Source organism: Pteropus vampyrus, unplaced genomic scaffold (assembly GCF_000151845.1).
Source record: "Pteropus vampyrus isolate Shadow unplaced genomic scaffold, Pvam_2.0 Scaffold44, whole genome shotgun sequence".
NCBI classification, from domain to species: domain Eukaryota; kingdom Metazoa; phylum Chordata; class Mammalia; order Chiroptera; family Pteropodidae; genus Pteropus; species Pteropus vampyrus.
Genome location: NW_011888825.1, coordinates 2,903,171 through 2,915,329, shown reverse-complemented (window position 1 = coordinate 2,915,329; position 12,159 = coordinate 2,903,171). Strand labels below are relative to the sequence as shown.

Genomic DNA, 12,159 nt, shown 5'->3' with positions numbered 1-12,159 from the left:
GAGTTGAGAACAGACAAGACCAGTGGAAGCCCCGTCCTGGTCTCCTACAGGGGAATGATGGTGTCAAAGGCTTCAGAAAGCAATGCCATCCCTGGAATGAGGGTGGTCAGGAGAAGGCACAGGTTTGGTTAAAATGATGTGTTTTCCTTTGCACATGCAGAATTTGAGATGCAAATGGTATTGTTACCGGAGAGTGGGGATCCTCTCTCGGTGCATTGTCCAAGTTCTTGATGTCTCGAACAAAAAATTGAACAAGACACCGAAATACAGCAGAAAAGAAAAGCTTTATTAGAAGGGAAAGTACACTTCTAGATGTGGAAGCGAGCCCGAGCAAGAGAAGCGTGGCTCAAAAAGTCTGGTAATAAAGCCTTTAGGGTTTTTTTCTCTATTTGCTGTGAGTGGTTACTTTTCTTAGAGGGGTGGGCTTCTTTGATTGACAATTAAGATTGACAGGACTCAGTGACTCATCATTTGCTTTCTGCGCATGTCCGTTCCCAGAATTCAGTCTGTTATAATGATATTAATGAACTACTGGGCATATGCATCATATTATAATGATGGTATAATGAGACTCAGGTGAGTTGAAGTCCTTTGAGTCTTCATTGCGCAGGTGCGAGTGACTGGCTTAAACTGGTACCTAATTCTCTGCCTACTTATTTCTTTGTATGAGTTACTTTTAGCCTAAAAATACCTTCTGGTTTGCTTAATTGTGGGTGGATTAGAGTGGACTACTTCTAGGATAGGATGACTTCAGTGTTTTTGCATGCAGACCTGAAACCCCCTAACTTTCCTGCCTAACTCTTTTCTAAGAGCCATGAAGCCCCTTTTTATTAGTATGGATGTTAAGAGATGCGAGGTCTCTTCTGTATCTTCTTCCTGCTGAGGGTCATAGGCCCTGCCTATTGGGATTTCATGGAGCTCTTTCTTCCTCTGCCTTAGTCAAGACGGGATCTTGGATTTTCTGCTGAAGTGCCACCTCAGTCCCTAGACAAGGAAAAGATACAAACTCGTTATTTAAATCACATCTATTAATTTCTATTATTGATTTGCCTATTAAGCGAGTAAAGGGAAACAGGCTTGGTTAATATATTTCTTAAAGAGTAAAGAAAAGACCTTTGGCCTAAAGTCCCCTCCCCTCTCAGACTCTAAGGGCTCTGTCTGGCCTAACATTATTTCTGTTAGCAATGGGCTGATGAACCTTATCAATAGCCAGCGGATTTGAGTTACCAGTTTCAGGGCAATATCGGGATTTGAGGGAGAGGGTCTTTTTCTAAAAGAAAGGAGGGAAGAAAACTTAACTAGGTTTACTAAAAAGATTAAGAACTCTGCAAGAGATGTCTGGTTTCATTTCCTGCTAAGAGATGAAGAATTTTACAAGCGATGTCCAGTATCAGTATTTATGAGCAGAACTAACCAATTGGCATTGAATGTGCAGATTTTAAACTCAGAAGGGAGATCAGGCATGGAGATGAAGGTAGGGGCTGTAGATATGAGTGTGGATGAGATTGCACAGGGTGAGAAGGTAGAGAGAAAATGGAAGAAAACACAGTGTGGGAAAATGGGGAATGGAAGAAAGGAAGAAAGGTAGAGAAAGGAACCCTGAAATTCTCTGAAAGAAGCACTGTACATTATCCCACCCACAACGATGTGAAGAAAATATTATTATTATTATTAGTGATTATTATTATTCTCCTTTTACAGATAAGCATAGTCAGGAGCATAGAGGTTAAGTAGCTTGTCCAACATAATGGAACTAGGGAGTGATGAAGCCAGATTGTGAAACTCGATGTATTGGCTCCTATTGTTCATACCCTTTCCACCAGACTTGGGGTTGGCAAGCTATGGCCCATGGGCCAAAGTTGTTTCTGTTTATATAAGTAGTTTTATTGGAACATGGCCAAGATTATTTATTCATGTATGGCTGCTTTATGCTATAATGACAAAGTTGAGTAACTGCAATGGAGATCATTGGGGCTGCTGTGCCTAAAATACTTACTATTTGGCCTTTTACAGAAATAGTTTGCTGACTGCTGGCCTAGCCATGGTTACTTTTCATAGAAGCCGAAATCAGAATCCTAAGCCATATTTGCTTTTGGGAAATGGGAGAAGGAAGGCAGATTGGGGAGCCCAAAGAGACATCCTCAGGAATAACAAGGGAGGTACATCAGGCAGGTGGCAAGGAGGATGAAGGAAGACAGGATATCAAGAGTGGGGGGAACTGACCATCAAATACCTCAGAGCTGTCAAGAAGGTTATGGCCTGAGGAAAGTTTATTGGACTTGGCAATAAGCCTTTATCATAAATGGTGGGGACAAAAATGAGACTAGTACTACTTACAGAGTGGCTGCTAAGATGTATGAGGAATGCAGATTAGTCTTCAACATACTTGATGATGAAATGACCGATGTAAGGCTCTGATGGTTTTTTTAGAGGAAGGAATACAGAAAATTGAACAGGATGGTAAATGGAAGAGAGGAGTCAATAGAAAGGAAAAGAAGATATTGAAGTTAGGAACAAAAACAGATGGATGTCTGGCCAAGTTCAAGGTGGAGGTGGGAGTGGACCCCAAAGTCCAGGGAGAGATTAACTTTGCCTGCAAGGAAGGCTGGAGAGAGGGAAGTAAGATTTGATGAGCCCCTCAGTATTTATTTGGCAAAATATTTATTTTATGATCTTATTTGATGTTCACAACTCATGAGTTAAAGATTTGAATTTCCATTTTACAGGTGGGAAACTGTGTCTCAAAGTGATTTCACAATTAACTCACAGAAATGATGCGGTTGAAGGGCAGCTCCAGAATTTAAACCTAAGTCCATCCAACTCCAAGAACCATGCTTGTTTCACCACACACAGGCTTGAAACGATGAATTCAAGTCTTGGGCTGATTCATTTCATCTTCATTTATTCAACACAGGTCCCTTCTCATGGAGAAGCAGCAAAGCAAAAAGATACCTCTCTTTGCAGCCCATTGTTTAACAATGTCCAGGAGGAACCAGGGGCTGTGAGGTGAAGGCTTTCAAAGCAGCCACAGGGATAACCATGAATGGCCCTGGATGCCAGGCTTCTGCAAGATTTCAGGCTTCGTCAAAGTTCAGCACCCACCCCTGCACCAGGCCTCTGTTGGAACTGCTGGCACCCCTGTTGTTTTAGGAAGGCCTGGGAAGCCCTAAAGTTATGCACTGGAGATTTTATGGCAGCAGCCCTGCTGCGGGCTTAGACAGCCAAAAAGAAGTCCTGTCTCCTGCTGCTCCTCTATCAAAATCCTTTTAAAATCTAACAACTGGAACCAAGCACAAAAGTCCACACGGGATTTTCCTGCAAGCACATATCACACAGTACTGTTCCTATGACCCCTCTTCAGCTTTTGAACAGACTATGAGAGCCCCTGGAGGGCTCCACCTTATCCATCTCTGGTATCATCCAGTTGGCACACAGCAGCAGATTTCAATATGCTGCCTGCAAAAACAGATGCATCGCCAATGCTGTGTGGGAGAGGCCAACCCTCCTCGGTGCTGGACACTGAGTACTATTAACACAGCCCCACCCATTTGCACAGCCAGCCTCCCCGGTGGCTCACGTTAAGCTATTAGTCAACTGAAACCATCTGGACGTTTTTCTGACAAGCGAGGCCTCTTCTATGCTGTCCCTGTGTCATTCAGGTCTCTATTTTTATTTTAATTTAATTGAATCTTGTCAAATATGGCCTAATTACAGCAATTATGAGGGTCAACCTTCAGAGGCTAATCAGATGGGCTCGTGCTTATGTTTATTACCTGTGCTTGACCTGCTCCACTAATTTATATCTCCTCTGGCCTAATTTTGTACTTTTTACTCTAAAAGTGTATGTGTTTCATATAAGCTGTCTCCTATCTTTTATGGTATGAGGTAGTTACCTAAATAAAGAATTCGTTTTGGCATTTTGTTAAAAAATGATATAACACATTTCTGTGTCTACATGGTCTCAGAACAGTTTTCAAACTCCCAGTTTTATTATCCTCTTTCCAATAGTTAAGCCCGCTTCTATGCAAATCTTGGAATTCTACATTTGGTACAGTACTTACTGGAAGGAATGCATAGAAGCCGACATGATGCAGACAGTATATGGTTATCTTGATGCTATGGAATCTTTTGGAAGTTCTGTGCTCAGCCACTAGCCCGGCTTCTCAGAATTCGGCTGGACTCGAAAACCTGAAAATATATCATAAAAATGAAGAAGAAAGATTGCCTCCTACTCAGAACTTTCCTTGACCATCATCATTTATAATCCTATTGATTTTCCCCTTTAAAAATTTCTTTGTGTTCCTGACCTCACTACATACAGTGAGAAAGCATTTCCTTTTACTAGAAGTTCTAATGTTAGCACACAAAGAAAAGTCACATATAATCAAAATCACTCTGAACATTTCCTTAGGAAGACATTGTGTTGAAGGCCACATAACTTCTTTTCATGAGACCAACACAGTTGGTTTTTTTGTTCTAGAAATGGAACAGATTTCTGTTTCTTTGGCTGAGAACCAAGTGCAATAGCTGGCTTTTATTTCAAAGCAGCAGCATTGTTCAAAATATGCAAATCTTGAAAAACTAGGATCGCACTCAGCCTATAGCATATGTTCCCATCTGAGAGAGCTGAGGAACTGAGATTAGCTGAGCAGCAGCCGCAGATTCCAACCTCCCACATCACACTCACTCCAGGAAATTTCTCATTACCTACATCTTCCTCTCTCTCTTTCACCTGAATGTTAGCGTGAAATTTAAATGTATGTACGATAGTTCTCTATATAGTACACTTGTTCAACTCCTGTTTGTCTCCTGAATTACAGAGCATGCTTCTGCAGGATGGGCATCTGCCCTCTGCTTTGAAGAATGAGTATAGAGTAACTCTGTGATAATAGAAGTGAGCAGTGAACTGAACGCAATTCCAGCTGATTACTTATTGGTCCTTGCTTTAGAACCCTGTAAGAAAAGATAGGTCCACATAGGAGGGCTTCCTGGAATTTATCCTCAACCTTCTGGGAACCCCCGTTAAGGGCTAAAACTGAGAAGGCACACCTAGGCAATGCATGTAGAAATTGGAGAAAATCCCTCTGGGGCAAGGCTTAGTCTGCAACTGAGCAGCTGCAGGAACAATGCTCAAGTACCCCTCATGGCACAGAATTAGAGGCCACAAGCAAGGAACTCAATCTCAGAGATCAAGAGAGCAGCACTACTCAAACTGTAAGCAGCTTGCCTGAGGATCTTGTTAAATGATGATTCTGATTCAGTAGGTCTGAGGAAGGGCCTGAGCTCTGCGTTTCTAAGAAGCTCCCAGGCAACATCACTGTTCCTAGTCCCCATGACATTTAGAAGAACAAGGGTCTTGAGCAACCCCATTATTTTAGAGATGGAGAAGCTGAAGCCTGCAGGGTGAAGTGACCTTCCTAAGTTCAAGCAGCTGAAAAGCAGCAGATCCAGAACTGGGGCCCAGGTCTCCAGGCCTCCAGGATGTCAGTCAAGTCCTCGTTCTTCTCCATAAACTGATGACTGGCTTCTCCAGAGCTCTGCTGAGCTTCCGACAGAGCAAGCAAACAAGCAGGGCAGCAGCCAAGGGAGGTGAGGCACGCTCATGCAGCAGGTGAGTCATAAATCATCGTGCCTCAGGCCTCAACTTGGCTGTGCTTCTGACCGGGCCTTTATGCTGCTCTATGTCACTGCAGATGCCAGAGCCATGAGTGCATGAGTGCCCATCACACAAGGCACGGCAGGACGGAAAGGAGGAGGAAACAGGAAGAATGCATTTCTACTGGGCAGGGCCACAGGGTGCCAGGCTAGGGATGATCTGGGCTCATCTTCCCAGAAAGTTGTTCCAAGAGGCTGGGCCCAGGGAGCCTCCTACTGCTCTTCAGGGCCATCTCTGTGGCCCCTCCTCCTATCTGCTCCATTGGAGGGCAGTTGAGCTTTTTCCGTGACCTGAATTCAGTTGACTCTGCAACTTACAGGCTGAATAACCTTCTAGATGATCCTTGCCTATTAAGGGATAGTAATAATGACATCACAGTCACAGGATCAAATGTGATTCAGCATTGGCCTTCGGAGAACCCCACAACCTCCTGAGTGTGCAAATTCCTTAGAAAGTTTGGTTTTTCCTTTGTAGAATTCAAAACATACAGCTGTATAATTTAGATTATCTCTTCACACTCCTAATGATTCTAGGGCTATAGGATCTATATTATTTAAACGCTATTTAAAGTTAAGTCTGCCACTAATAATCAAGTCCACACTTCACATAACTGTGTCCCGACAGTTTGCTACAGAGAGGACCAATAGGAACCCACAAACCCAGAAGAAGATGGACATACTAAGAGAAAGGATGAATCATCTTCCTCCAGCTCGGTAGCCTGTCCAGTCAGTGGCCTTGAAGCCCCTAGGATTCAACTCATTTCTCAGTGAAATTACAGTGTGTTGGAGAAAGGGGAGCTTGTCCTGACTGGATCACAAGCTGAGTCCACCACTGTTGAGGCTGTCTCAAAATTTATTTGCATGAGGCATCAAAGAACCTTCTGGGTAAAAACCAACCCTAAGTATAAAGGGAGTCAGCCAGACAAGCTTGGCCTGTTAACAGCAACTTAATGCAGATATGCTCAGCTTTCTTTATCTTTCAATACTCTCTATTTGTTTTCAGGACAGAAGGACTACGGGAAGAATTGGGCAACTTTTGAGGGAAAAGCCTGCTTGTAATATTGGGGTCCAATTGGAAGCATCGGAGTTAATTCCTGGTAGAAGTCACTCCTTGTCAGAGGTATTTATATGAAAGGCCCAGCAAGTGCATCTAGCAAGCCCTCCAGGGGATTCTGATACACTCACACTCAAGTCTTAGAAACTCTGCAGGAAAGAATCTTTGAAGCTGAACTTCTGTGTGGAGGTTGCCCTCTGGGTGACCCCATCTCCCCCACTATCTCCTAGGACACAGGAAAGCAAAGCTTGTCCATTGTCACGTGGAGTCTTGGCTGGGCTGCACTAGCCCCAGGTGGTTCTGTCAACTGTGAGGAACCTTGAGTCCTGGCCAGCCCATACTGTCCCGAATGGCCTGCAACTAGTGTTCCTTGCTGGCCTGGGAGATGGACTGGTTTTTCATCCTGTCTCACCTGCATTTTGCTTTTCAAGAAAATCAAGTTTCCCATTGTTTAGGAAGAAAGGCAGGACTAGAAGATTGCTGGAGCTGGTGTACAAAAAAGGAAGGAGGAGGCGCAAGGGGTAGAAGGCACTGAGGGAGTGAGATGGGAAGGGGCTGGGGTGGGGGAGATGGTGAGGGTGATAGAAAAGCCACATAAGAGAGAAACTGAGATGGGAGCAAATGGGGGAAAAGTGTCAAAGTGTGGGCCCTGGACCAGCAGCAGCAGCATCACCTGGGACTGTGTTAGACGTGCAAATTCTTGGTCTCACCCCAGATCCTCTGAACCAGAAACTCGGAGTTGGGCCCATTGGTCTGCTTTTTAAAAAGCTCTCTGAGTGATTCTGGTATACACTATAGTTTGATAAATACTGTCCCTTAATTCTGGGTTTTTCCAGTGTTTTTGAATTTCTGCTTTGGGCACAGTGACTTGGAAGAGAGAGATTGGATCTCCCTAATGTGACTCTCACCCAGACCATCTCTTGCTCTTGACCTAATGACTTCCTGAATCTGCAGAGATGGGAAGAAATGGTTATAATATATCTTTCTTCTTCTATCATTCTTGCTGTACCATTGGTACCACCAGCCTCTGGCAGCTCTAGACTGTGTAGCCTTTTGCTGGAAGAGTTTTGGGGCTGGAAAGAAACCTAAGGAGCCTCTGACCTGTGTAACTCCCCAACTAGTTCAACATCAAGATGATCTTTTATTACTGTTCTTCTAAATCTCCCTTGTCTTGAAATATGTTGTCTGCCGAAGAGATATCATTAAAAAATAATTCATTTCCCCAATGATTTATTAATCAAACATATCCATAACTGGGTATGCAAAAATCAGAAAACAGATGTATTATGATTTCCATTAGAGTTTTTGAAACATTTAAAATAATCCATTACAACCACCATAAATCCCTAGGGATCTGGGGAGGAACAAATGGAGCAAGAGATTCCAGACCTCAGCTGCCTGTGTGAACAAAGGTAGTACAAGAAAACAGTAACACAATAAACAAAGTGCTTGCAGGCTCTTTCCACTCTCCCCTCACCTTCAGCTCACTCAGGACTTTGCCCTTTCCATGAACTCCACCCTCTCTGTTCTTGGCAATCCCCAAAGGGCATCTCATAGACTCATAAACTAAACCAGGTGAGGTTTGAGGGCTGGCAGCTGCTGCTTCTGCTCCTTTGAGCTCCTGCTTTCCCAGAGTGAGAGTTTCCACCAGATCCCACCTCCACCTCTTGCAAACAGGAGTCGGTCTTCAGTCTTTACCACTAAAGACTAGAGTCCCCACAAGACACTCTGTGACAGAGTATAGGAGTGAGCCCCTCTTCCTCTGGGTCAGATCAATCTCAAAGCCACAGTTCTCGGGGCCACAGTGCTGTGCAAAGTGCTAGAGAAATAATTTCTCCCATTCCTGCCTATGGACCCCCTGTTCAGACACAAATTCATGGGAGAGTGGAGCTGGAGACAGATCAGTGGTGGATTCCTCTTCCCATATGATGATTAGGGCTTTACTACTGCTTCAGGCCAAGTGAGCCTCTTGATTGCTTAGGATAGTTGTCAACCAAGGCATCTTATGGCAGAGGAGAGAAGGAACAGGGCAGAGCATGGAGCTGGGAGAGACATACTGCAACAAAGAATTTTTGAAGACCCCTTTTATCTTCAAAATTTGCATGAATGTTGGCTCATATTCCATGTTACTTTTGTGCTTGTTTACTACTTGAAAATGTCTCCAAATATTCAAGTAAAATTGGCATCGTTTTCCCTGTGGGTTTACTTTCCCCAACACAATGGCATGGACCCTCAGAGGGCCATGCAGCTCAGCTGAGAAGGAATTCTCAAGGCTGGTAGTGATTCTCTCCCAGGAGGCTCCTCAGCCTTCTACTTGTGGATGTCTGCCCTGGCCAGTGGACAGGCAAGTCCATCCATGTCTAAACATGTCTACTTAAGATCAAGAAGCACCGCTCTTGTCCAAGCTCTGTGTTTCCATGTGAATAAAACTGAGGCCACAGGATGTTAAGCAACTCACCCAAGGCCACAAAATCTGTTACTGGAACCCACATTTTTCTGACTCTCGACCTGATACTCTTTCTTCTAGTTCATTCCTCCTCTCTGGGTAAAGGCAAAAGACTGACAGTAAAACAAGGACCCTCTCAAGGACTGAGCCGAAGCAGCTGGTCAGAAAGCCAGGTGAGTCAGATTGTGTTCGGGTAATAGTTCTGTGCCTCTTCAATAAAATGGGTATATTAATGCCAGCACTATAGACTCCAGAGGATCGTTCAAGATATATGCTGGGTATCACACATAAGGGGCTTTGGAAAGGTATAAACAAAATGGGCAGTGGCTCTTGAGTCCATCCATGCTGAGAAGACAGGTGAAGCTTGGTTCATTCCACTCATTCCTTTCTTTCACTCTGTTTGAAGCATTCTAGCACACACATAGAGAGAAGTGTTGGGGATCCTTAGAAGCTGACTCTGTAACAGTCATGGCAAACCTGGCCAATGAATTACGCCACTACCACCACCCAGCACATGTCTCCAGAGCCAAGGGAAGTCAGCAATCAAGGCTTATGTAAAGGTACAGCTGGGCACACCATGGCCTTCACCAAGGACTGCCAGAGCACCAACAGCCCATTGAAATTTGCTCCTGACATGAAATCAATTTATTGTTCTTATCATTTATGGTTGATATAAGCCAATTGTCAGGGGTCAATTATGCAGGTGGACTTAGACCAACCTCCATAAGAAGTAAACGCCTAAAAATCACGGGCTTATCATGCCCTATGCCACAAGTGATTCAAACTAGAAAGAGCTCTAATTAATTACACACTTACTAATCAATGTAGTTCTGTATTTAATACTTGTATTTCCACTGTAACTTCATTCCAAATTCCTCTTGGCCTACTTGACATAGAGAAAGTCTTCATGCTTTTTGTGTGTAACTTTTAAATGAGTTTGGTAGACTTGGTACTAAACAGAAAAAAATATTTTTACATAAACCAAGGAAGCTTACGAAGAGAACTCAGAGAAGGTCTGGAGATGGAATTAAAGTGTAAAAGCAAGAAAGGCTACTTGAAGACATAGATTACTTGGAATGGGCAGTTAAATGCTTCGAACTTGAACTAAATAAGCCAGTCGAGTGCCCTGAGGTTCTGTCTTATTACTTATCTTATCCATAAATAGATCCTACTCTGTATTATAAATAGCTTTATGCTTGAAGAGTTTCTGAATGTGCTGTACTAGAGCAGATGGGAGAGGGGTAGAACTGAGGGAGGAACCAGCAAAGGAACCAGATTATAAATCCAGAGTCCTTCCCTCCCCCATCCCAACACACATACTTCCAATCTCCTGAATGTTGGAGGTAGCATAAGAGTCACACAAGAGACATCAACAAATGGAAGTCCAGCACAGGGGTTTTAATCTAGAGTGTAGTTTAGGACTTAGCATAATATAAAACACCACAGTTTGTGGTAACCCCCACAAAGTAGAATGTTAATAGCTGATTTGGCCTTCATGCAAAGTATAATGCAAAGTTTCCCCTCATTTTTGCAAACACACATATACACACACACTCACACATATACACATTCGCATATACTCACACACCCTCATGCACACATTCATATTCACCTGTGGTCCCTCTCCCTTGTTGGTGACCCTTCACCTGTATTTCAGACTCAACCAAAGTAGAGAGAACTTTGGACTAGAAGTCAGACCTGAGTTCTAGTTTTAACACTGCAACTTGTTAACCAGATGACTTTGTCACTAAATTTCCCTCAGAGAATACAATTTCATCTGTAAAATGGGTCCTTATAACCATCAAGAGGGAGAATACATACAATAATAAGTAGTGCTGACTGAGTGTTTATCAGGTACCACCAGCACTTTACATGGTTTATCCTCTTTAATATTTATCATAAACCTGCAAGGGTGTTATGATGATATTCCTGAGAGTTTGAGACAGTTGTCCAAGATTACAGTTAGTGACAAGCAGATGTCATACTGGAACAAAGCTACCTGACTCCAGAGCACTTTGAGATCTACAGAGCACACTACAGTTGCAGGCCAAAGGTGGAAGAAAGTTTACAGTTAGTGCTTCTAAGATTGTGGTCAGTATACCATACTAAATGCACTTTATGTGACCCCTCCCCAAACCTCAGTATCTGCATTTTAATATTAACTCCACCAAGTGATTCTTACATACACCAAAGTTTGAGACCCTCTGAATTAAGAGTAAATAATAAAATTCTACTCTGGCTAAGATGAAGTAACAGAGACTGAATTTAGCCTCCTATCTAAAACAACCAGAAACGAACAAAACATATTAGATGATAGTTTATGTGATAGTGAGCCTCAGGCAATGAAAGGCGGTGGTACACAAAAGTTGAGAAAAAATGAGGTTAGCCCAACAATTGCCCCATCTTATTATTGCCTTGAGAGGATTTATAGGCCGTGGTTCAGGGAGGAAGAATTCAAGTGAAGGCTGTCAGACTCCCTGAGTTGAGGAGATGGAGGTGAGATTCCAAGGAGAACAAGATATAGCTAGAATTCAAAGAGCAAAATATCATAGAGGAGAGAGCTATACAAAGAGAGAGATCTGCAGAGGGTCCCAATCGGTTTTTTAGCAGAGTACTGATTGCCTGTGTGTGTGAGAGGAAACTAAACAAGGCTGGGAAAAGAATCATCTGAGAAGATTAGAGGGTACAATGCAAGGTCTTCAATAGGGCTATCTTATAAAGAAATTGGAGCTGAAAGAGGAGCAATAACTCTCACAGGGTTGAAGGCTTCTAAGTGAAGGAGCTGGGAGTCGAGCCCTATCATTCAAAAGTCATTCTGCTCCAGCTTCTCTGAATGTCAAAACAGAAGAATTAAGAAGCCCATGGCTCTTAAACACTCTCCCCTTCCTCAGCCCATCCACAGTTTATTCATCTTCCTAGGTTTCCCTGGATATCTTATTTCTTCCCCATCTAACCTACATTTCAGCTGAAGCAATATCTTTGTCCCCGATTCTCCAATTCTCCC

The 12,159-nt window shown here is 43.2% G+C and overlaps 1 long non-coding RNA gene across 1 annotated transcript in view; it reads right to left on the bottom strand.

Moving 5' to 3' along the window:
- Positions 1-799: 799 nt before the first annotated feature.
- The window catches only part of LOC111738835, a 24,491-nt gene continuing 13,131 nt past the window's right edge, over positions 800-12,159 (bottom strand). The window contains exons 2-3 of the long non-coding RNA XR_002779984.1: positions 4,062-4,188; positions 800-984 (exon numbers count right to left, since the gene is read on the bottom strand). This is a non-coding gene — a long non-coding RNA (uncharacterized LOC111738835). The remainder of the gene's footprint in view (positions 985-4,061; positions 4,189-12,159) is intronic.